Genomic DNA, 25,462 nt, shown 5'->3' with positions numbered 1-25,462 from the left:
AGAGAGATCCTGTCTTAAAAGCGTTCATATGGTCATATTAACTACCAGTGATCATTAATTATGCTGAAGTATATACTATACCTGTTTACACTAGAAAGCAAGACAGTCTGATGGTCACTCACTGTATATGTCTGGATGGCTCAGTAGTCCTCATCGGATGTCAGAAACAATGGTAAGTTGCTTGAGAGATTTTGCTATCATCAAAGGACTCAATAGCAATGGTGTAAGTCAAGTCATCTGTAAATGTGAAGACCAACTGAGCAAGAGGTAGATAACCATCCTTTTAAAAAGCTTGGCTGCTACCCCAATGTCCCTCCCACATTCAGGTTGGTTCTTCCTACCCCAATTGAGACAATCAAGACATTTCTTCAGTGCTGAAGCTGCCTATTCAAGAGATTCTAAATTGTTGATAATAAAAATAATGGCATGAATTATCAAAATTTTATTCACGATTATGTAAAATATGAAAATATGTTCTATATATTTAAATTTACAATCAAATATTAAGTTTGACCTGTGTATTTTTATTAGGTCCTAGTTGTTTTTAATCATTTTTAGATTTTTACCTTGCAATACCACCATTACACAGATACTGATATGTTTTTCCATGATAATAATGTGAAAATTTTATTGAATTGACTGTATAAATAAAATAAAAGACAAAAGAAAACAACCAGATAATGAGGCATAAAGTCTTTAAATTATGTAAATCATAGCAGCAATACTGACAGAATGACAGTTTAGTACAGGTTAAAAAATGGGGGCATATTTGATGGAGCAAATAGGACATAACAAACAGATAGACAATGTACTGGTTGATTTCCACAGTTTGACAGAAACCTAGACTGATTTGGGGAAGGAATCTCAATAGAGAAGAGGTTTCTGTTAGATTGGTCAGTAGACAAGTCTTCTTGATTAATGAATGATGTGAAATGACACAACTCACTGTACATACTACTATACCTGGGCAGGTAATCCCTAGTTATGTAAGAAATAAAGGTGAGGCAAGAGCTGGAGAGTTGGCTCAGTGGTTAAGTGAAGTAACCCGATCAAAAAACAACACACATGGTATACACTCACTGATAAGTGGATATTAGCCCAAGAGTTCCAAATAACCAGGATACAATTCACATACCACATGAAGCTCAATAAGAAGGAAGACCAAAATATGGGTGCTTCGGTCCTTCTTGGAAGGAGAACAAAATACTCACAGGAGCAAATATGGAGATAAAGTACTGAGCAGAGACTGAAGGAAAGGCCATCCAGAGAGTGTTCCACTTGGGGATCTAACACATATACAGACACCAAACACAGACACAATTTTGGATGTCAAGAAGTATATGCTGAAATATGACCGTCTCCTGAGAGGCCCTGCCAGAGCCTTACAAATACAGAGACAGATGTTTTCAGCCAACCATTGGGACTGAGTGTGGGGTCCCTAATAGAAGAGTTAGAGAAAGGACTGAAGGAGTTGAAGGGATTTGCAGCCTCATAGGAAGAACAACAATATTCAACAAAAAGACTCCACAGAACTCCCAGGGACTAAGCCATCAACAAATGAGTATACATGGCTCCAATTACATATGTAGCAGAGGATAGCCTTGGTATGCATCAATTGGAGGAGAGGTTTTTGGTTCTATAAAGGCTCAATAGATGGCCCAGTGTAGGGGAATCAAGGGCAGGGAGGTGGGAGTGGGTGGGTGGGTGGGTTTTTGGATACCCTCACAGAAGCAGGGAGAGGGAGGATATGATAGGGTGTTTCCAGGAGGGAGAAAAACTGGGAAAGGGGATAACATTTGAAATGTAAATAAAGAAAATGTCCAATAAAAAAAAGAAAGAGAGAGAGAGAGAGAGAGAGAGAGAGAGAGAGAGAGAGAGAGAGAGAGAAGGGAGGAGGGAGGGCAGGAAGGAAGGAAGGAAGGAAGGAAGGAAGGAAGGAAGGAAGGAAGGAAGGAAGGAAGGAAGGAAGGAAGGAAGGAAGGTGAACAAGGTGAGGTACAAACTAGTAAGCATCATTCTTCCTTGACATCTGCTTCAGTTTCTGCCTCAAGGTTCATTCTTCCATAATGAACAGTGATGCAGAGGTCTAGGTGAAATAAAACTTTTGTATCTCAAGTTGCTTTTGGTTATGGTCCTTTATCACAAAAATAGAAATCCTAACTAGGCCCTCACACTGTGAGTCAGCCGGTCTTTGGGGAAGGTCATACCTGAATATATATGTATTTTAATATATTTTATATATAACATAATTTATATAAATTATATATAAACTTATGTAACATATATATGAACCATATATATGTGTGTGTGTGTGAGCGTGTGTACATGCATGTACGTATGTGTGCATACAGATACATATAAATATATGTCTGAATATATATCTGTGTACACTTATGTATCACCACATATACATATGTATATATTTATGTGTGTGTGTGTGTGTGTGTGTATGGATAAGCATGCTGAGATCTCTTGTTCTCTTAACCTTGGTTAGTTGTGGGTCTCTGTTATAACCATAATCCACTATATATACATATTTTTGTGTGTGATTAAAGTTGAGCTATGTTATAGTGGCATGTACATCATGGTAGTAACTAACCACTTTCTGATTGGATTTGTGTTCAACTCCACAGACAAATCCCATACCTGACACAACTGTCAGTCTTAGAACCTGTGGCTACCTAGGTACTAGAAGAATGCTTACTATTATTACTCTCCTAAATTGTTACAGTACTAAAAAAATTCCTCATGATGTCTCATTGTACTCATAACAGATCCTAGGTTCCAGTGGAGTATCCACTATTATTTCTGTCCTAAATAGCCATAGTATTAGAGAAACCCCTCATGACTCCTCATTGTAGTCACAGATTAATATAATGTGCAGAGGAGAAATACCATAATCATGCTTTCTAAAGTATTTACTGGGTATCCAGGCTAAAGTTAGAATTTATGGAGAGGGATCTCAGGGAATTTTCTACAATGAGATCATTAATATTTCCAGTAGTAAAACACATTGATATTACCCAATCAACAATAGCATATTTTAAGAGGGGTTTTGATTGTCTTGCTGAAAACACATAATCTCATCCCAATCATTGAAAACTGTCAAATAAATTAAAAATCAAATTGAGGAAATTAAGCGTATAAACAATATTCTTTTTTTATTTTACTCTTTTGATTCTTTCTAAGTTTCACATCATGCACCCTAGTCCTGCTCATATCCTTGTCCCTTCATATACATTCTTTGCCCTTGCAATCTCCCACCCCTAAAATAGAACACACAAGCAAGCAAATAAACAACAACAAAAAGAAAACAAAGCATAAAAAATATCCAATAATGGAAGCTGTAGTATACAGTATACCATTCTACAGTATATCATTCTGTCCACACATCTTTACTTGCAAATATTCATTGCAATGCATCATTGGTCTGGTTCAAGATATCTGTCTTCTGTGACAGCATCAATATTGTATCCTCATAGGGACTCCTCCTGATTATCCTGTTGTTGCCCCTGGGGCATGGAAATCTGCAGGTTTTGGCCTTTTAAGAGTTCCAACCATTTACAGATGATAGAAATTTTGAGTTGGGCCAATTCAAGCCCTGAATCTGGGTCTCCCTTATTTGTATCATCAGGGCAAACTCTCCAGCACTACTCCTGCTAGGCTACCCAATGTATAGTGTTAACACCATGAAATATAAGGAATTATTGAAGAAGAAATGCGGTCTCAAAGAAATTACAAAGAAAGTGAAAGGAAATTCAAAGATCCTCATTAGAATCCTGAAAAAATGAAAAACTTACATTCATAGAAAAGTGAAGAATAGTAAGTGAAATTTTGGTAAAATATTTCATTCTCAAATAACTAATCAAGCTAACAATTTTAATTGTGGCTTTATAACCTCACATTCATTTGGTTTGACTTGGAGCCCTCTGTATCCCAGAAACCATGAAACAGTTTTAAAACATGTAAATGGAAATGCTTAATTAAAGAATGAAGATATGTTCACCTAAATTAGCCTTTTCTGTAAGTAAGCTCAATATGTAAGCTCAATACATATTACTCTAATGATAATATTAGCAGTATTTTTCAGTTTTAAATATACATAGGGTTAGAATATAAGTCATTTTGGAGGTCCAAAATCTTTTACTATAATTCAAAGGTATGGGTCTATTGAATTTTTTTTAACAGTATGGATTTCTGTACAGATTACAAACAGGGATAGTGCTAATATATTTTAAAGTTTTACTTTGTTGTGTAAACTTAGAGTTCCTGTAAGATTCTGGGAGTCTTGACTTGTATTCACACAACACAGGTTAACCATACTCTAGATAATTACCCTCTCAATCAACATATTAAGCTTATCTATCTATTGATTATTCCTGAAGGAGAAGTCACAAATATAAAATTTTCCTTTAAGTTCCTAAACTTTAACATCTCTTCCTAATCTATACTGATCCCATCTGGTTTCCACTATGTTGAAACATATATGGAGTAGATAATGAACTGTATCAAACAGCCAAGAACTCTGGACTTGCTGAAAGCTGGTATAAACAATCCCAGTCAACGTTGCCTGTGTTTTCAGCTGGGTCAGCAAAACCAGATGCTCCTGATGATTTCCTGCACTGCCAGAGCTCTCAGCCTTGGCCATTGACTGGCATTCCAGCCTTCCTGGACCCTGACTATGACATCCTAATTTTAGCTGAGAGTCAGATAAAGAGGAGACTGTGTCATATCTATTCCTCAACAAAATGCTGGAATGATGGATTTAAAGCATTGGGTCTCAACCTTCATAATTCTGTGACCTTTTAATACTGTTCCCAATGGTATGGCAACCCCCAACCACAAAACCATTTTTAATGTAAAGACTTTGTAAAAGTTTATTGTGTCCGGCCAGCAGATCACAGCCTGGGTTCTAGCCTGGAAAAGCATTTTGGAAACCTGGAAGAGAAGAGGGGCTAGGCGGCAAGAGAAAGAAATGTAGCTAAGACAGTATTCTGATCAAACTCAATTTTACTATTTCCAGACACTCAGTTATAAAGGAAGGGGGAGGAAACCCGATTTCCCGCCAAACAATCTCAGGGTCCAGTAGCAGGACGAACATGTGTGTGCCTCCAAGCAACAAAGCGACAGGGTTCAGCAGTAGGCGTGGCAGGACGAATGAGCAGGAAGCTCCACCCTTGAGCAAGCAGGTTCAAGCAGGTGGGGGAAGGGAGACCACAAAAGTTCCTCCATCTTCTCCTGTGCACCAGGAAAGAAACATAGAAAAAAAATAACACAGGAGTCATTTTTGCATTAAACTCTTGAACAATGTGTGATCCTTTAGGGTTACTAGGAGACACAATCTGACACAAGAAAATCTTATGCCCTGGCTCTTCCAGACTTTCTGGCCCACTTTCTGAAAGTGTGTGTGTGTGTGTGTGTGTGTGTGTGTGTATGTTTCATAAAGTCTCAGCAACATGACAGCCCAAAAGGACCTAAATGTGTCAATGTACATGCTAAAGTAGACAGTAAAAGGCAAAAAGGTTATAACCTTACACATGGAACAATAGACAAATGAGTAAAGCTGGCAGCAGGAAAGCTGGGGTTTTCTCCAGGGAAGAACACACTGAGGGATAGTTCAGTGTAAAACTGCCCTGAAAACATACATATAGTAACATTATACAGACTGACAAGGTTACATGTATGTATAGATAGTTAGATAGACACATACACACACACACACACACACACATATATATGTATATATATATACACACACATACATACATATTAGGGAAAAATGAGAAATTGATTTTCAAAAAGAGGAAGAAGGGTAGAGAGGGCATGTGGGAAGGATTGAAGAAAAGAAAGGGATGAGATAAATTTAGAAATTATAACCTCAAAAATAAAATTTAAAAATTTTTATTGCAGTTGATCAGTTTTCTATGTAACTCAGGCTTTTGACAAATATGATACCATAGAGGGATATTTTATATTCAAAATATAAAGCTTTAATATGCATATTTAGCTATTTGTCTGGATAATATCTCTTTTTTCACAAAAATTTGAAACAGTTTGCTTTAACTTAGCAGAGACATAAATTTACAAATTTACCCAAAGATCACAGAATTTCTCTTGTGCTATGTTACAACTTTTCCCAGAGTTCATAAATATTTAATATTCCATTCGTGTCACATTGGTCCATTATTTTAAATACATTATGCTGAATCAATCAGATTAATGGACATAGAGTTCTCTTAAATCTCTAGCAAAGAATATGAAGGCTAGAGGGTTGAAAGACCCCCGGAGGGAAACCCTCACTCAAGCCTCGGGACAGCCGCGAACCCAAGAAGACACTGAGACCAAACTCAGAATATAGGAAGGAAGATTTAATAAAGCCACAACAAGAAAGCACATGGACCAGAGCTCTGGGGTCGAAACTCATACACCAAGCATGGTGTAGAGGAGGATCGACGACGGCTCAAAATTTTTACAGGCTTATATAGGAAAATACCAAGGGGGGAAGCGGGGCAGGGAAATTACAAGTTTGCGTAACTGAGGGTTTTTGCCAAGGGAGTTTTACGTAACCATGGGGTCGTGTCCTATATTTGGCAATGTACCCGATCTATTGGAACATTCTGAGGTTTGTTCCAGGAAACCCTTATCTCAAAAATGTTCCTGGCACAGTCCTCAGTTGGGAGGGGTTGGACTCTGGGTTGAAGAGTTCAGGTAGACTCTGGGGTGAAGAGTTCAGGTAGACTCTGGGGTGAAGAGTTCAGGTGGCCAGTAATTTTCCACTTTCATGTAAAGGACTGATTAATACCATGCCACCCTACAGTGAAGTTTCTCAAAGAATTATTGATATGCAGATATTAAAATAATCTTCACATTGATCACCAAGATAGCTCTGCAGTCTGATATCAAAATCTTATATTTCTACCTAATCCCACAAGTTGTTTTCCAAACTATGTAGAATCACCTTTATCCATAGCACATAATATCTGCACACATGAGTGAAGTCGTGCACACATACTAACATAAATAATAATATGAATTTTTTTACATAAAATAAGTATATAAATGTAAATATATAAAATTTAAAAAATCACCCAGGTGTATTTGAACTAGGGTTAAAAACAAATTAGAGGAACAAATGTATTATTTCATTTTATAGATTATAGTCCACCTTGGTGGAGAGTCAAAGCAGCAACTCCAGCAGGGTAGAAACTTGACAAAGAAACCATGGAGGAATGCTGCTTACAGAGTGGTTTCTGAGCACATGTTCAACTACCTTTCTTATACAGCACAGTCCAATCTGCACAGGGATGGTACTATCCACATTCACATTGAGATGTGCACTCATATATTAATTATGAATCAGGAATATGTTCCACAAATATCCACAAAGGCCAATCTGATGACACTCACTCTTCCAACATGTATTAAATTGGCAATCAAGTTTAGTCCCCATAACTTCAAATAATATAGGTTATTTCCATTGCTCTTGCTTATCTTCCATGTCTTGAAGGTGAGACCATATTGTTGAAGACACTGTACTGGCTAGTTTTGTGTGTTAACTTGACACAGGCTGGAGTTATCACAAAGAAAGGAGCTTCAGTTGGGGAAATGCCTCCATGAGATCCAGCTATAAGGCATTTTCTCAATTAGTGATCAAGGGGGGAGGTCCCCTTGTGGGTGGTGCCATCTCTGGGCTGGTAGTCTTGGTTCTATAAGAGAGCAGACTGAGCAAGCCAGGGGAAGCAAGCCAGTAAAGAAAATCCCTCCATGGCCTCTGCATCAACTCCTGCTTCCTGACATGTTTGAGTTCCAGTCCTGACTTCCTTTGGCAATGAACAGCAATGTGGCAGAGTAAGCTGAATAAACCCTTTCCTCCCCAAGTGCTTCGTGGTCATAATGTTTGTGCAGGAATAGAAACTAAGACAGACACCAAACAAATTAAGCTCAAGAATTACAGAAATCTGCTGGGAACTCATTTTCAACCCTGCTCTCAGAGTATGCAAAGTTGCTATAGAAGCTGGAAAAGGAGTAAAACACTCGACAATCCTACCCAACTATAGAGCCTATGACACAATAGCAACTGAACCTGCAATGTATTCCCAAAGATACTAGAGTGGCATTTGGATTTTATAAACAGCTATCTAGTTGAACTTATAGCTTGCTCAGTAGGAAGGAATACATTCCTGGTCTTAAAAATACAGTCAAATACTCCATTGCTGGTGAGACCATAAACCTGGCAGTGGAGTGATATAGGGGGCTTATTACTGATACTTTCCTAAAATAATTTAATTTGGATATACTCCTTGTATTTCCATAGAAAAGTGTTCATTAAATATTTGATTGTGGCAGCTTTGATGTCCCAGCATAGGGGGATGCTAGACCAGTGTAGTGGGAGTGGGTAAATGGATGGAGGAGCGTCCTCATAGAGGCAGAAGAGAGGGGGAATGGGATGGAGGGTTTGCAGAAGGGAAACCATGAAAGAGGATCTCATTGGAATTGTAAATGAATAAAGTGATTAATAAATAAAAAATAAATTTCATATATATATACATATATATATGATTGTGAAGCATAGAGAGGCAATTGTGAAGCATAGAGAGGCAATTGCAAAAAATTTTAAGTGCTCCCAATGCAGAGAACAACTTATTGTGTGATACATAACCCAATATGAAGTACAACATTTAATATAACATTCATGTTACATTGGTCCATTATATTAAGACATTCTCCTGAATCAATTAGATTAATGGGCATAGAGTTCTCTTAAATCTCTAGCAAAAAGTGTGGAGTCAATACCTAAGACTCACAGTACAGTAAAGATTAAAGATGGTAGGATAAGAGGAACAGGATATCTACTACATTGTCATGCCTTGTATTTATGACAGAAAAACAACAACAACAAAAAGCAAACCTCTGCCCTGCAATCTTGGTAAGATGGTGACATAAACAAGACCTGGACTACACTGTTTAACCTACCAATGTCACTGGAGACTGTTTCCCAAGGAGCTACCTCTAGATGAGGAACTATATGTAATTAGTTTCTGCATATTAAGGGAGAAACTGTCTTCTACAGGGAGGGGCTCTTGATAGGTTATCTAATTGCAAGTCTTAAACAAGGCACATCTAAATGTCCTGAACTCCATGAACGCAAAGGAAGGTGATATTTACATATGCAGATAGATATGTATATCTAGTAATAATAATTAAAGAAGTAGTCTTGAATTAGAGATTTGAAAGGCTATGAGAAGTCCAGAGATGTCAGCCATTGTTTCTGGTGCCTTGTGACTTGGTTTCCCAAGATATTGTAAAGCCTAAGAGAGCCTAAACTTGAGGCTGATTCAGTACTGACTGGACAGTCCTCCCAATTTCTAACCTATGTCTCTGAGTCTTCTTGCCTGACTTTTCTATAACTCTTATTCCTACCTCAGAGGACTGCTTGACTTTGTACCAGCTGGATCAAGGTACAATGAAACACCGATTATTTTGACCGCTAATTTAAGCCTCATCTGGCCCTAACAAATATTTTCTTTTATAAGAGTTATTTTGGTCATAACACCTATTCACAGGAATGAAACTATGATAAAAACAACTCTTAAGTTTTACCATCCTTTAACATTTGGAGGCCTAATTTTGCTTTATACCTCTCTTAAACCCAGTTATTTTAAAATTTTAAACGTAAAGTTAGCTATCAACATAACATTAGCCATCACATTCCTCCCTTGGGTTATACTTAATAAAATCTTTGACTCTCTGGTGCGTACCTGTTCATATTGGGATTTAATTACCATCAGCTTAATAACGCCTAATTAAAAAAAAAAAACTATATATCTGTTTAAGGTGTTAATGATGCAGGGGCCACCTATAATCAGCAGGAGAACTGAGGGCCCTGTGATGCCTGAGTTACTAGACAGAAAAATAAGCTGAGGGAAAAAAGGGTAGCTATTTATTTCCCCCAAGTAGGACCCTTTCATTCTCTGTGATGACCTTTTTGAATTTTGGCCAAATTAATTTTGATAATTTCTGAGTTGTTTGCATAGACATGAGAAGTTCCCCCCAAGGCCATACAGTAACCTTATTCTGAGGAAAGCAGATCAATTGTCCTACCATGTGAAAAGACTACCTCAATTAATGAGTACATTTGTTTTTCTAATTTACCAATAGATTTTTTAATGCTAATAAATTCTTATTAATTTTGATGCCGACATTTTTATAGTTGACATTAACCATTGCTTTACCTACTGCCCCTACAGTGTCTACAACTGTTCTGAGTCCTGAAGGCTATGAGGTGAGGAACTGAAAATTTCTCTCTACCACAGGCATCTGGAAAGATTCATGAATACAAGTGCCTTTTTCCCTGCGGAATCATCATATACAAGCATCCTGAGAGATAGAAATACTAAGATAGAGAATTTGGAATCTTGATGAATATGCCAAATATCTAAGTAAGAATGTAATCTGCCCTTATGTTTCTATAATATGTATGGAATCTATTAATATTTGGCATTGTTGGTAATAGTTGCAAACTGAAAGAATATTACATATGTAAACCTATATATAAAGGGAAACTAATGAACTCATTGGGTGCCTAGATAAAAGCACTTAAGATCCAAATTCAACTCATTTTACATCATGATAAGTCACATCTGTGTATAGATTTTCCATTTTTCAGTTTGTGTTAACCATGTATGAGGTAGGTATATGCTTTTAGATATAAATCAATGCTTCTCAATATTTGGGTTGCATCATTTTGGGAGTCAAATAGTCCTTTCAGAGGAGTTACCTAAGACCATCATAAAACCCAGGTATTTTCTTTATGAATCAGAACATTTACAAAATTACAATTATGAAGTAGCAACAAAAAGCTTTATATTTTGAATATAAAATATCCCTCTATGGTATCATATTTGTCAAAAGCCTGAGATACATAGAAAACTGATCAACTGCAATAAAAATTTTAAAATTTTATTTTTTAGGTTATAATTTCTAAATTTATCTCTTCCCTTTCCTTTCTCCAATCCTTCCTCCTTTTGAAATTCAATTTCTCATTTTTCACTAATATGCATGTGTGTGTGTGTGTGTATACACTCTTCCGTCTGTATAATGTTACTATATGTATGTTTTCAGGGCAGTTTTACACTGAACTATCCCCCAGTGTGTTCTTCCCTGGAGAAAACCCCAACTTTCCTGCTGCCAGCTTTATTCATTTGTCTATTGTTCCATGTGTAAGGTTATAGCCTTTTTGCCTTTGCCAGTCTACTTTAGCATGTGCATTGATGCATTTAGCTCATTTTGGGCTGTCATGTTGCTGAGACTTTATGAAACACACACACACACAAACACACACACTTTCAGAAAGTGGGCCAGAAAGTCTGGAAGAGCCAGGAATAGGATTTTCTTGTGTCAGATTGTGTCTCCTAGTAATCCTGAAGGATCACAAATTGTTCATGAGTTTAATGCAAAAATGAGTCCTGTGTTATTTTTATTTTATGTTTCTTTCCTGGTGAACAGGAGAAGATGGAGGAACTTTTACAAAGTCTTTACATTATGAATGGTTCCATCCCATGAGCCAGGAATTAAATTTGTTTCCATTGCTGTTATTTATTAAACAATATCCCAAAAGAGGAGTTGAAGGTTACCATGGACCCAAAAATATTCTTCATACATCTTTGAATTACTGCAGTCCTTCTAATCTCAATTCTGGCACAAAAGGGACAAATTGGGAAAAAATCTCTAATAAGTAGTATTTATACACAACCAGTGTCTTATAATTGAAATTTATGTTTTAAATTTTTTCTGAGCTGAAGCAATTCACATGAAAGATCATAGACATTTAGGGAAGAGTAGATGGAAAATTTATTGTTTGCATAATTGGCATGGGTCAAATGTAGAACATGCATTGAAGAAGGAATGTGGATCTGATAGCAACAAATTGATAGCCATTACAGTATATGAAGAGAGTAAAGTGTAATTTCAGAGGAAAGACTTCTCAGTCCTTCTTATAATAAAATATGGCAATTTTATATCAAGGACAGTTTAGCCTCTAAGGGGAAAAATGTCAAATAATAAGAATATTTTATGTAAGGAACAGACATCTGGCACCACATTATACAATATAAGCTATTCAGACATATTTGACCATAATATCAGGATAAGAAGATCAATAAATATATCATAAGAATATCAGCTATCCTGGTGGATCTGGGTACACTTAAATGTGTATTTCAATGGATTCAGAATACATAATTATTTCTGATGTCTAAACCAATTGTTATATAAGAAAATAAAAGTTCTAGTTGTGAACACACAACCACATGTAACTCCAGTTCAAGATCTAATACATGTAGAACTTGGGTTATATAAGCACATGTGCTCACATGTGAAACATACACACATGTACAGCCATACAGGTTAATACATGGGAAATTTATTTAAATAAAAATATTTACTGTACTTAATAATTATATATACTATTGTCTTTGTTAGGGTTTTACTGCTGTGAACATACACCAAGACCAAGGAAACTCTTTTAAGAACATTTAATTGGGGCTGGTTTACAGGTTCAGAGTTTCATTTCAGTCCATTATCAACAAGGTGGGCGCATGGCAGCATACAGGCAGGCATGGGTCAGGAAGAGTTGGGAGTTTAACACCGTTATCTGAAGGCTACTAGCAGAATATTGGCTTCTAGGCAGTTAGGATGAGGGTCTTAAAGCCCACACACAGAGTGACACACCGACTTCAACAACATCACACCTACTAATATTGCCACTCCCTGGGCCAAGCATATACAAACAATTATATTCAACTCCCTGGTCCCCATAGGCTTGTTCAAACATATGAGTCTATGGAGGGCTATACCTAAACATAGCACAATGCAAAATACATTTAGTCCAATTTCAAGAGTCTCATTAGTCTATAGCAGACTCAAAAAATGTTAAAAGTCCAAAGTTTGAAGTCTCTACTGAGAGTCATCCAGTCACCTAACTGTAATCCTTGAATCAAGTTAGGAAACCAATTGGGCACATTCCAAACTGTATCTCCATGTTTGATGTCAAAGATGTTTTCAAATCTCCAACTCTTTTTTTTCATCTTTGTTGACAGCAGCAAACTTCTTTCTCCTGGCTTGGTTCTACTCCCTGTTAGCAGTTTTCCTTAGCACACAGCCCATGGCTCTGGCATCTCAAACATCTTGGGGTCTCCAGAGAAACTTCAATGTTACAGATTCTTCTTTCAATGTTCAAGATCCACACATAATCATCCCAGCTCTTCCAAAGGGCTGGTGTCACTTCTTCAGCTCTGTCTTTTGTAGCACTGTAAACTCAGGTTATTCCAGTCCACTACTGCTGCTGTTCTTGGTGATGATTCCATGGTTCTGGCCTACTCAATACACTGGGGACTTCTGCTGTAACCAGGCTTCAGCTACAGCGACTCATAGGCTGTCTTCATTTGGCCAATCCTCAAATCCTTTGCATGACTCCTTCAGTCCTGGAACTTCAATTGCAACTGAGGCTGCACCTTCACCAATGGCCTTTCATGGCCTCTCACTGTGCCAAGCTTCAGCTGAACTTCATGACCCCTTCATATCTTCAGAACCAGTAAAACCTGAGTGACTCTTATACCAAGTACAGCTTCAGAAAGTGATACAACCTTGACTCTATCTACAACACAGCTTCTTTATGCTCTCAGAAAACTCTTCCCAGAAGATTTCACCTTAGTGATACTGGTCCCTTCTTAATCACCACTAATTTCGTAGCAGCTCCAGCTAACCAGCATTAATTGTCCCAGTAATCCCTTCTATTCTGGACTCGAAAGCCAGGGCCATGTGTCCAAAACTTCTGAGTTCTGCTGCTTATGAAGTCTGGAACATGGTCCCCTTGTTCTATTACATTATTACCAGCTTTCTATTTTCCAACTCCTTCACTGCCTAAATGAGCTTGGGTGTCCTGGATCTGGCTCCGCAGACTGGTTTTGAACTCAGAGATCTTCATGCCTGTCTCCTAAGCACTGGGATTAAAGGTTTGGTCAACCAATCTGGACTTAAGCTTTTCTTCACCTAGAATTTGCTCTGTTCTAGGCTAGCCTTTAAATACTGTTTGCCTTTGCCTTCTGGGATTAGAGCCTTGTACTACCATGCCTGAACCTAAATTTAGCTGGGTGGAATCTTGCCCCAATGTCACTACTCCCTTAATTCAGATTAATTTCCTTGAACACAGGAGTCAGCTCCATTTAACTTCCTGGTGCCATTTTAAAAATCAAACCATACATTTTATATTTCCCCTTTCTCAGCTTGCTATGCTGACTTACAATGCTCTTCATGATATTTAATCAGGAAACAAAGTCTATATAGGTTTTTTTTTAGAATTCATTTATCAGTGCAATTAATCTGAGTCTCTTCAGCTTAGCCTCAGGCAGAGTCTACCAATAATGGCTAAAAGTAGCCACATTCCTCAAATTACCACAAAAAGAGTCTCTAGACCACATATTGAAATTCTTCACTAAAACATCTTGGGCCAGGTTTGTTCTAGGATAACCCATTAAGCACCATTTAAAGCATTCCATTACTTTACAAATCCAAAGTTATAAAATCCACATTCTTCCAAATAAAAGCATAATCAGGACTATCACAGCAGAACCACAGTCCCTGGTACCAATTTCTGTCTTAGGGTTATACTGCTGTGAACAGACACCTTGAACAAGTCAACTCTTATTAAGGACAACGTTAAATTAGGGCTGACTTACAGTTTCAGAGGTTCAGACAATTATTATCAAGGTGGGAGCCTGGCAGCATCTAGGAAGGCATAATTCAGGACGAGCTGAGAGTTCTACAGCTTCATAGGATGGCTACTAGCAGAATATTCACTTCCAGGAAGCTAGGACTAGGGTATTAAATCTCAAATCCATAGTGACACACCTACTCCAACAAGACCACGCCTACTGATAGTGCCACTCCCTGGGTCAAACATATGCAAACAATATATATATATATATATATATATATATATATATATGGTGCTATAGCCATATTTAAAAATTTCATTAGTTTTTCTTACAAACTATAAATTCATGGACCACATTTTCATAGTTGAAATAATTACTTTGTCAGTAGCAATTTAAATATGGGTAAGGACTGAGATAGTTTGTATCTTCTCATTGCTTGAATACAATCTGTTCCATGTAAAAACAATGAGAAGAAAATAATTTCCCTATATATTTAGAAGTTGTATGCAAATAATAAGGTAATATTCATAAAATTCAACAATAGTAGGAGTCAGCAATACATGTACAAAGCAGAACTTTGATTTCTTACTTGACTTTAACTGACATATTCTTACCAAAAAGATATGGAGATATATGTGTTAATTGATTAACATAGATATCTTTATTTAAAAAAAACAATTAAATTTTTTTCCCATGACTCAAGGTTGAATGGCATAAAATCTATTATATTTAATGTTGTGGGAAATACATTTGATAGAGATGGTTTCATCACAGTTGATGGATAAATACCTTTGTTTATTAGTTGGGCATATGATAATTACAGCAAGACATCAATTAGGTAAGTTTCTAGTATTAAAGAGAAAAAAATTGAGAAGCAAGGATTACAAATCTACAGCTTAAAATTAAGCAAGTTAAATTCATAAGTTAAATGAGTGTCCCCTTTATCCTTAAAGTGTTTAAGTATGGAGCAATTTTTTTTTTTTTTGCAAATGTGTCATTACTCCTAAGTTTTAATCCATTTTAGTTGGACTGAGTGTTGCTTAATACCACCAGACATTTTAAAATGTTGTATTATCCACTTTTAAAAGTTAAGTAACTCCAAATACCCACAGGAATTTTTACAAAAATTGTTGTTTTGATTGGGGAGATATCTCTTGGCAAAAAGTACATGGGTACCTATGTTGATTCTTTTCAAACTATATCTAAGCACAGCCGTTTTGAGCTTAGACAAATGTAGCTGTGAAATCTTGTTAGAAAATAAACTCATTTGACAAAATTAAATTAATCTTTTAATTACATAATTTCCCTCTATTCTTTCCTCCCTTCTTTTTTCTTCATATCCTCCCCATTTCTTTCAAATACAGACTTCTCTTTTTTTCACAATTGTTATTATATGTACATATAACAGAATAACATATAAATGGCAACACACTACGTCCTTTCAACATTGCTTGTATATATGTTTCTAAGGCTGCCCATTCAATATTGAATAACCTACTAGGCACAGCCTTGTGAAAGACAAATTCACACTCTTATCAGCAAGTGTTAACTGCTTATGGTTCTGTATCTAAGGGTGGGACCCTTGGAGATTTATCATATCTATTGCTGTTACCTTTGTAAGTTTTGTTAAGCAACCATGTTGGTGAGGCTTCACTAAAAGGCACAATCACATAAATGACTTTCCGATCCTTGTAAAAGAAAATATATAGACAAAAAAATTGATAGAACACAGCAATTGGATTGTGGCAATTCTTCTAAACCTATTCAACTTATTGATTGATTGAACCATTTAAATAAACCATTCTTAGAAAAGAATTAATTTGGGACCAATTTTAACAAATAATATTATTCAAAATAGTATAATTTGATCGAAATTCATCAGTATCCAACATTCTCATCCTGTTGTTGTTTCTTGAAGATCTTTCCTCCCATTGCAGCCTTCTCCTCTGGTATACATAATGGAAATTATAAGTTAAACAAACTAGCTCTGAGTGAGGACATTGTGAATCTGTACAATCCAAAGTCTCCCAGCAGAAACAACTGTCTCACTCACAGGAAAAATACTATTTCTTTGTATAACTTCTATTGAATCATTCTGTTTAAATGGTATTTGTTTAATGATGAATTATTGACAAGTTAATGTCATCATTGAGAATTCAGTTGAGTTACAAAATGATTTTCGGCTTGTAAATAATCTTGGAATATATGGTTTTATTTCTGTAGAAAATAAATATTTTAAATTCCTTCAGACACAATTGCTGCATGAAATTAAAACATAATATTTAAAAGTTAGAAAGCCACAGGAAAGTACAAGCTGGATGTCAGAACAGTAGTATAGTAATAAATAAGGTGAGCAAAAGCGAAAACCACTGCAAGAGAAAACTAAACAAATTGAAAAAATAATGTAGGACTAGAAATATGTAAATATTCTGATTATGAGGGAAAATGAATGAAACTTAATGCTTCCTAGATCTGACTTTTATGATTCTTTATATTCATAATGCATTCTATATACTTTGCTCAATCAATACAAAGACATATGAAAGGCATATGTTTACCTAATTTTAGATTTTCATTAATGTGAATGTTCTAGGGCTCTTAGAAACAGAACCAGTCAAATTCCAAGGTTCAAAATTTACATTGACAACAGAATTCTCATTAGGTCACTGCAGTCCTTAAGACCACTATAAATGCTAACCATGTGTGTTAACTTGACTGGATGATCAGATATCAGAATAGGTTTGTAAGCATGAAATCTTGGCATGTCTGTGGGACACTTCCCTAACTAAGCTTCTCTTAAACCACTAGGTTGTAATAATGCTTTATCATCCCTAAGGTGTACCTCACCAAATCTTGTCACTTCTTAAACAGAAAATATCAGTGGAGGACAAAGTCATTCATGCTTTGTATCTGACTGAGGAAATATATGGATCTTCTTTAGTTCATAAAATTGGCAATTCTAGGCATTTACACTCAAACATATGTCTTATCCACTTGTTAACTCTTGGTACTTCAATCTATACATATCACCTGCCAGTTCTCCAGTTTGGAGGTGCAAGATATTGGGATTTCACATTTTTTCTAATGTCATGATATATTAATATACATATGTATGTATACATATACTACCTTCTCTTGGTTTTGTTTCTGTGTAGTTCATAAAGAATTCTGACTTACACAAAGATCATGCCACTTGAAAGCAGTTTTTAAACAAAATTTACATTGGTATTCATATTATTAACTTTGTATGGTGATACAATGAATATGGTTTGCATATTAAAACATTAAATTTTCAGATATTACCTTCTGCACAACTTCATAATATTCCAGGAGAATATGTAATTCAAAAAAGAGAGTCATGAGAGTCATAATTATAGAATTTCTTTTAATTGTTGAAAATCTTCTGAAAGCATCAGAGCAGCATATTTAGAGAGAAAAATGTTGAAATCATGAAGGGCTACAAAGGGTTAAAGCAGACAAGATGTATTAAAGGATACTCTACTTTAAAACTCAGATGGTAGCTGTCCATCCACAAGCATTTTAGAATATAAGATGATGATTCAACAAAAATGGCATGAAAAATAAAACATGCAATGGAAAAGTATCAATATCTCCAGTAGCACATATTCCAGGAACTATAAATATATAAAATATTACAATCTATATTAAATTATACTTGTATAGTCATAAAAACAAAAATACTGAATATGTATTTTATTATAATTGAATGTGTAGTTTTATATGGATCAATAAAAAAAATATTAGTCAGAAAGTAGCATTAACTTTGCATGTCTCAGAAGTAGACTCGCTTCGGCATGCACAGAATTAGGAGCTGTGGAGATATGTTTTCAATGAATGTAAGAAAACACATTTACACACATGTCTACTTGCAAAGTATTCTGTCTTGTAACCACCAATGTAGAGCTGATTTGTTTGTCTAATGCCTAAATTATTTCAAAGGCTTGTAGTATAATCTGACCAAAATAGAAGCAGTAGAAACTTCAAGAATCATGTTATAATTTTAAATAAAGTATTTAATGCATTAAATTTAATAAAATGAATATGTATGCCATATAATATTTGGAAATTACTGTGGTGAGCTTAATATTTTCAATTAATTTGCAAATAGATTTAATTCTTGATATTTTATATTAATTATTCTTAACAAATTACTGAGTTTGATAAAACTCAGGAATTACACTGCTTCAGGTTGCATCTCTCTAGTAGTGGTTGATAAGTTTTCTAGGAATGCAAATTGATTTTATTATTAATATTACAAAAATATAATTAGGAAGTTGACCCTCTAGCACTATCATCAACCTTCTGCATAATAACCTGTAATTTTATGGGTGTCTTGTACTCTATAATGAGGATTTTTTAAGACATGTATTTTTTGCTCATTTCATCTCTACTGAAGTTATTTTAATGATTTATTGGATTTTTAATGACATTATTAATATTGCATGATGCTCATCCCAGCATGGCCCCAAATAATTTGTGTTAAAATGATTAAAAATATTCCATTTGAAAGAGAATTAAATACAACGAGTGAATTCATAATATAAAATATAATTAAAATGCAATGAATTATTAAATTTTGAATATATATGTAGGGAGATAATATAGCTCAATACCAAGAACTTAGTTTCAAAATGACAGAGACAGAGCATAATTAATAAATATGAATAATGGAAGCCTCTCTCATGATAGTCACAGAATATATAAATCAACTTACTAATGTAGCATTCCTGACTTATATAGAAGTCAAACTAAGGAACTATATTTTTGGTGAATAAAGACCTAATTTACCAAGCAGAGGACCTGAAGGATAGGAAATCCTCTGACTTCAATAGTTTACTTCCCCCTCCCTCTTTTTTTCCTTCCATCTCTGTGTCCAATGATAATAAAGGTGTTAGTAATGAAAAAGTATTAAGCTGTATGTGAGGTGTGTGACAACTTCCTACTTTCATTAGGCTATTCTCTTCAAGCTACTATTAAAGAAAAACTAAACCACCAATCAAAGAAAACACATGGAGGGACTTGTGCCTCTAGCATCATATGTAGCAGAGGATGGCCTAATCAGTCATCAATGGAAGGAGAGGCCCTTGGTCCTGTGAAGGTCCTATGCCCCAGTAGAGGGGAATGCCAGGTCCAGGAAGCAGGAGTTTGTGGGTTGGGGAGCAGGAGGAGGGAGGAGAGAATAGGGGATTTTCGGAGGGGGAACTATGAAAGGGGCAAACATTTGAAATGTAAATTAAAAAATATCTAATAAATAAAGAAGAAAAAAGAAAAGTCAAAGCATAAAAATTCAGCAGTTGCAGCTGCTTAGAAACACCAGCATGTTTCAGATTAGTATGTCAAAGAGGAGTTAGTTCTATTCCTATAAATGAACACAATAAATACCAATAAATTTGCAATTTTTTTCCTCCCGTGTTTTAAAAGTTAATTGTAGTGAAGCATTTTGGAAAATTATGTTGAATGTTTTAGAATAGAATGAAAATTTATATTTTACTACTTTTTATAATTACATGTATGTATAAAATTTCCCTCATATCCCTAAATAATATGGCCTCTTTTTTTCTTAGTTGACAAAACTCAACTGAGAAAGGGAAGAAGCCTCAAAATTCCAATCCTAACCATGACAACATTTGCAACTGATAGATTCTGGGAAAGGAAAATTCAGTTTTCTCCAATGTGTTACCATGCACAGAAACCAACTTTAGGATCTTGGTTGTGAACTTGGTGGAGGGTCCCAAAGTCCCCAGAGGACTCTCCACACCATAGGTGCCCTAGCACACCCAGGATCTTGAGATCACTGGTGAGTGGAATGCAACATCTGTTCCAAAAAACACGAAGGTCTTGTGCCAGCAGGAACAGGGACAAAGGAAACCTGACCAACAAGTGGCTGGGTTCATTCTGGTCTTCACCAGCCCCATGCCATCTTGGGCACGAACTCGGCAGGCCTTAGCACACATTGGAATCACTGAGACAGGTCTATGCAAGAGAGTACTTGGGCAGCAGAAGCAACAGAGCTTCTTGGATAGGGTCACTTTGGAAATTCATCCTCAGCCAGCAAGTAGAGCTGAAGCCCAGACACTGGGCACCTTCCCCACTAGATGAGAGTTGGCCTCTCTGGGAGGGATCTGACCCTGGGTCTCAGGAGGTAGATCTGAGCTCCAGACTACTGTGTACCTTCCCTGCAAGAGGAGAGCTTGCCTGCAGAGAGAGCTTTGACCACTGGAATTCTAGAGAGAGTTGGACTCCCAGGAGTGCAGAAAGAGGCTAACAGAATTACAGGAGGAACAAGTTCCAACCAGAGACAGCTAGAACATCTAATACCAGTGATTACCAGATGGCAAAAGGCAAACATAAGAATCTTACTTACAGAAACTAAGACAACTCAGCATGATCAGAAAAGTCTTAGATATCCCAACACAACTGAAAAGCAAGATTCAGATTTAAAACCATATCTAATGATGCTGGTAGAGGATTTGAAGAAGGACACTAATAACTCACTTAAAGAAATACAGGAGAACACTGCTAAACAGGTGATGGAACTGAACAAAACAATCCAAGATCTAAAAATGGAAGTGGAAACAGTAAATAAAACCAAAAGGGAGACAACTCTGGAGATAGAAACCCTAGAAAAGAAATCAGGAACCATAGATGTGAGCATCAGTAAAGGAATGCAAGAGATTGAAGAATCGAAGGTGCAGAAGATTCCATAGAAAACATAACACAACAATCAAAGAAAATGCAAAATTCAAAAAGATCCTAACTCAAAACATGCAGGAAATCCAAGAAACAATGAGAAGACCAAACCTGAGGAAAATAGGTATAGATGAGAATGAAGATTTTCAAATTAAAGGGCCAGTAAATATCTTCTACAAAATTGTAGGGCAAAACCTTACCTAACCTAAAAAACGAGATGCCCATGAACATACAAGAAGCCTACAGAACTCTAAATAGACTGGACCAGAAAAGAAATTCCCCCTGACACATAATAATCAGAACTACAAATGCACTAAATAAAGATAGAATATTAAAAGCAGTAAGGGAAAAAGATCAAATAACATAAAGGCAGACCTATCAGAATTACATCAGACTTCTCACCAGAGACTATGAAAGCCAAGAGATCCTGGACATTTGTTATACAGATCCTAAAAGAACAAGAAAGCCAGCCCAGGCTACAATATCCAGCAAAATTCTCAATTGCTGTAGATGGAGAAACCAAGGTATTCCATGGCAAAATCAATTTCAGGCAATATATTTCCATGTATCCAGCACTTCATAAGATAATAAAGGGAAAACTCCAACACAAGGAGGAAAATGATGCCTTAGAAAAAGCAAGAGAGTAATCCTTCAACAAACTTAAGATACCCACAAGAACAGAATCCCAACTCTAACAACAAAAATAATAGGAAGCAACAATTACTTTACCTTAATATCTCTTAATATCAATGGACTCAATTCCCCAATAAAAAGACATAGACTAACAGACTGGCTACATAAACAGGGCCCAACATTTTGCTGCATACAGGAAACCCACCTCAGGGACAAAGACAGACACTACTTCAGAATAAAAGGCTGGAAAACAATTTTCCAAGCAAATAGTCCAAAGAAACAAGCTTTAGTAGCCATTCTAATATCAACAAACAAAACAAAAAAAACCAAAACAAAACAAAAATAACAAACAACAACAACAACAAAAACGACTTCCAATCCAAAGATAGCAAAAAAGACAAGGAAGGGCACGACATATTCATCAAAGGTAAAATCTTCCAAGATGAGCTCTCAATTCTGAATATCTATGCTCCAAATGAAAGGACAACCAAATTCATTAAGGAAACTTTAGTAAAACTCAAAGCACACATTGCACCTAAAACAATAATAGTGGGAGACTTCAACATCCCACTCTCATCAATGGACAAATTATGGAAACAGAAACTAAACAGAGACACATTGAAACTAACAAAAGTTATGAAACAAATGGATTTAGCAGATATCTACAGAACATTTTATCCTAAAACAAAAGGATATACCTTCTTCTCAGTGCCTCATGTTACCCTCTCCAAAATTGACCATATAATTGGTCATAAAACAGGCCTCAACAGTTACAAAATTATTGAAAATTTTCCATGCATCCTATCTGATCACCACGGACTAAGGCTGATCTTCAGTTAACAACATAATAATAGAAAGCCAACATTCACTTGGAATCAAAAGAACACTATTTAATAATAACTTGATCAAGGGAGAAATAAAGAACTAAATTTAAGACTTTATAGAGTTAATGAAAATGAAGCCACAACACACCCAAACTTATGGGACACAATGAAAGCAGTCCTAAGAAGAAAACTCAAATCTCTGAGTGCCACCAAAAAGAAACTATACAGAGCATACACTAGCAGCCTGACAGCACACCTAAAAGCCCTAGAGCCAAAGGAAGCAAATTCACCCAAGAGAAGTAAACAGCAGGAAATAATCAAACTTAGGAATGAAATCAACCCAGTGGAAACAAAAAGAACCATACAAAGAAGGAACCAAACCAGGAGCTGATTCTTTGAGAAAATCAACAAGGTAGATAAATCCTTAGCCAGACTAAGTAGAGGGCCCAGGGACAGTATTCTAATTAACAAAATCAGAAATGACTCTGAGACATAACAACAGAACCTGAGGAAATCCAAAATATCACTAGATCATACTACAACAGGCTATACTCAACAAAACTGGAAAACCTGGATGAAATGGACAATTTTCTATACAGATATCAGGTATCAAAGCTAAATCAGAATCAGATTAACCATCTAAACAGTCCCATTCCCACTAAAGAAATAAAGCAGTCATTAATAGTCTCCCAACCAAAAAAAAAAAAAAAAAAAAAACACACAAAAAAAAAAAAAAAACAAAAAAAAAACCAGAACCAGATGTGTTTAGTGCAGAGGTCTATCCGACCTTCAAAGAAGACCTAATTCCAATTCTCTTCAAACTATTCCACAAAATAGAAACAGAAGGTACTCTTCCCAATTCATTTTCTGAAGCCACAATTTCTCTGATACCTAAACCACAAAATGACCCAACAAAGAAAGAGAACTTCAGACCAATTTCCCTTATGAATATCTATGGTAAAATACCCAATAAAAATCCTTGCACACTAAATCCAAGCACACATCAAAGCGATCATCCATCATGATCAAGTAGGCTTCATCCCAAGGATAAAGGGATGGTTTAATATATGAATATTCATCAATGTAATCCACTATATAAACAAACCCAAAGAGAAAAAGCACATGATCATCTCCTTAGATGCTGAGAAAGCATTTGACAAAATCCAACACCCATTCATGATAAACCTCTTGGAATGATCAGGAATTCAAGGCCCATACCTGAACATAATAAAAACAATATACAGCAAACCAATAGCCAACATCAAAATAAATGGAGAGAAGCTGGAAGCAATCACACTAAAATCAGGGGCTAGACAAGGCTGTCCACTTTCTCCCTGTACTCAAAGTCCTAGCCAGAATAATTTGACAACCAAAGGAGATCAAGGGGATACAATTTGTAAAAGAAGAAGTCAAAATTTCATTATTTGCAGATGATGATAGTATATATAAGTGACCCTAAAAATTCAACCGAAGAATTCCAAAACCTGATAAACAGCTTCAGTGCAGTAGCTGGATATAAATTTTACTCACACAAATCTTTTTCTACACAAAGGATAAACAGGCTGAGAAAGAAATTAGGGAAGCAACACTCTTCCCAATAGTCACAAATAATAAAAAATACCTTGGTGTTACTCTAAGTAAGTGAAAGATCTGTATGATAAGAACTTCAAGTCTCTGAAGAAAGGAATCAAATAAGATCTCAGAAGATGGAAAGATCTCACATGCTCATGGATTGCCAGGTTTAATATAGTAAAAATGGCTATCTTTCCCAAAAGCAATCTGCAGATTCAATGCAATCCCCATCAAAATTCCAACTCAATTCTTCACCGAGTTAGAAAGGGCAATTTGCAAATTCATCTGGAATAACTAAAAACCTAGGAGAGCAAAAACTATTCTCAACAATAAAAGAACCTCTGGTGGAATCACCATGTCTGACCTCAAGCTGTACTACAGAGTAATTGTGATAAAACAAAAACAAAAACAAAAACAAAACAAAACAAAAAACTGCATGGTACTAGTACAGTAACATACGGGTAGATCAGTGGAATAGAATTGAAGATCCAGAAATGAACCCATGCACCTCTGGTCAATTGATCTTTGAGAAAGGATCTAAAATCCTCCAGTGGAAAAAAGACAGCATTTGCAACAAATAGTGCTGGCTCAACTGGTGGTTATCCTGTAGAAGAATGTGAATTGATCCATTCTTATCTACTTGTACTACGCTCAAGTCTAACTGGGTATAGGAACTCCACATAAAACCATATTCACTAAATCTTATAAAGGAGAAAGTGGGGAAAAACCTCGAAGATATGGGCACAGGGGAAAAATTCCTGAACAGAACAGCAATGGTTTGTGCTGTAAGATTGAGAATCTACAAATAGGACTTCATAAATTTGCAAAGCTTCTGTAAGGCAGAAGACACTGTTAATAAGACAAAAAGGCACCAATAGATTGGGAGAAGGTCTTTACCAATCCTAAATTGGGCAGGGGACTAATGTCAATATATACAAAGAACTCAAGAAGATGGACTCCAGAAAATCAAATAACCCCATTAAAACTGGGGTACAGTGCTTAACAAAG

Source organism: Mus caroli, unplaced genomic scaffold, assembly GCF_978045245.1.
Source record: "Mus caroli unplaced genomic scaffold, Mus_caroli_1 scaffold_3, whole genome shotgun sequence".
Classification (NCBI taxonomy): Eukaryota; Metazoa; Chordata; class Mammalia; order Rodentia; family Muridae; genus Mus; species Mus caroli.
Note: the sequence above shows the minus strand (reverse complement) of the source record.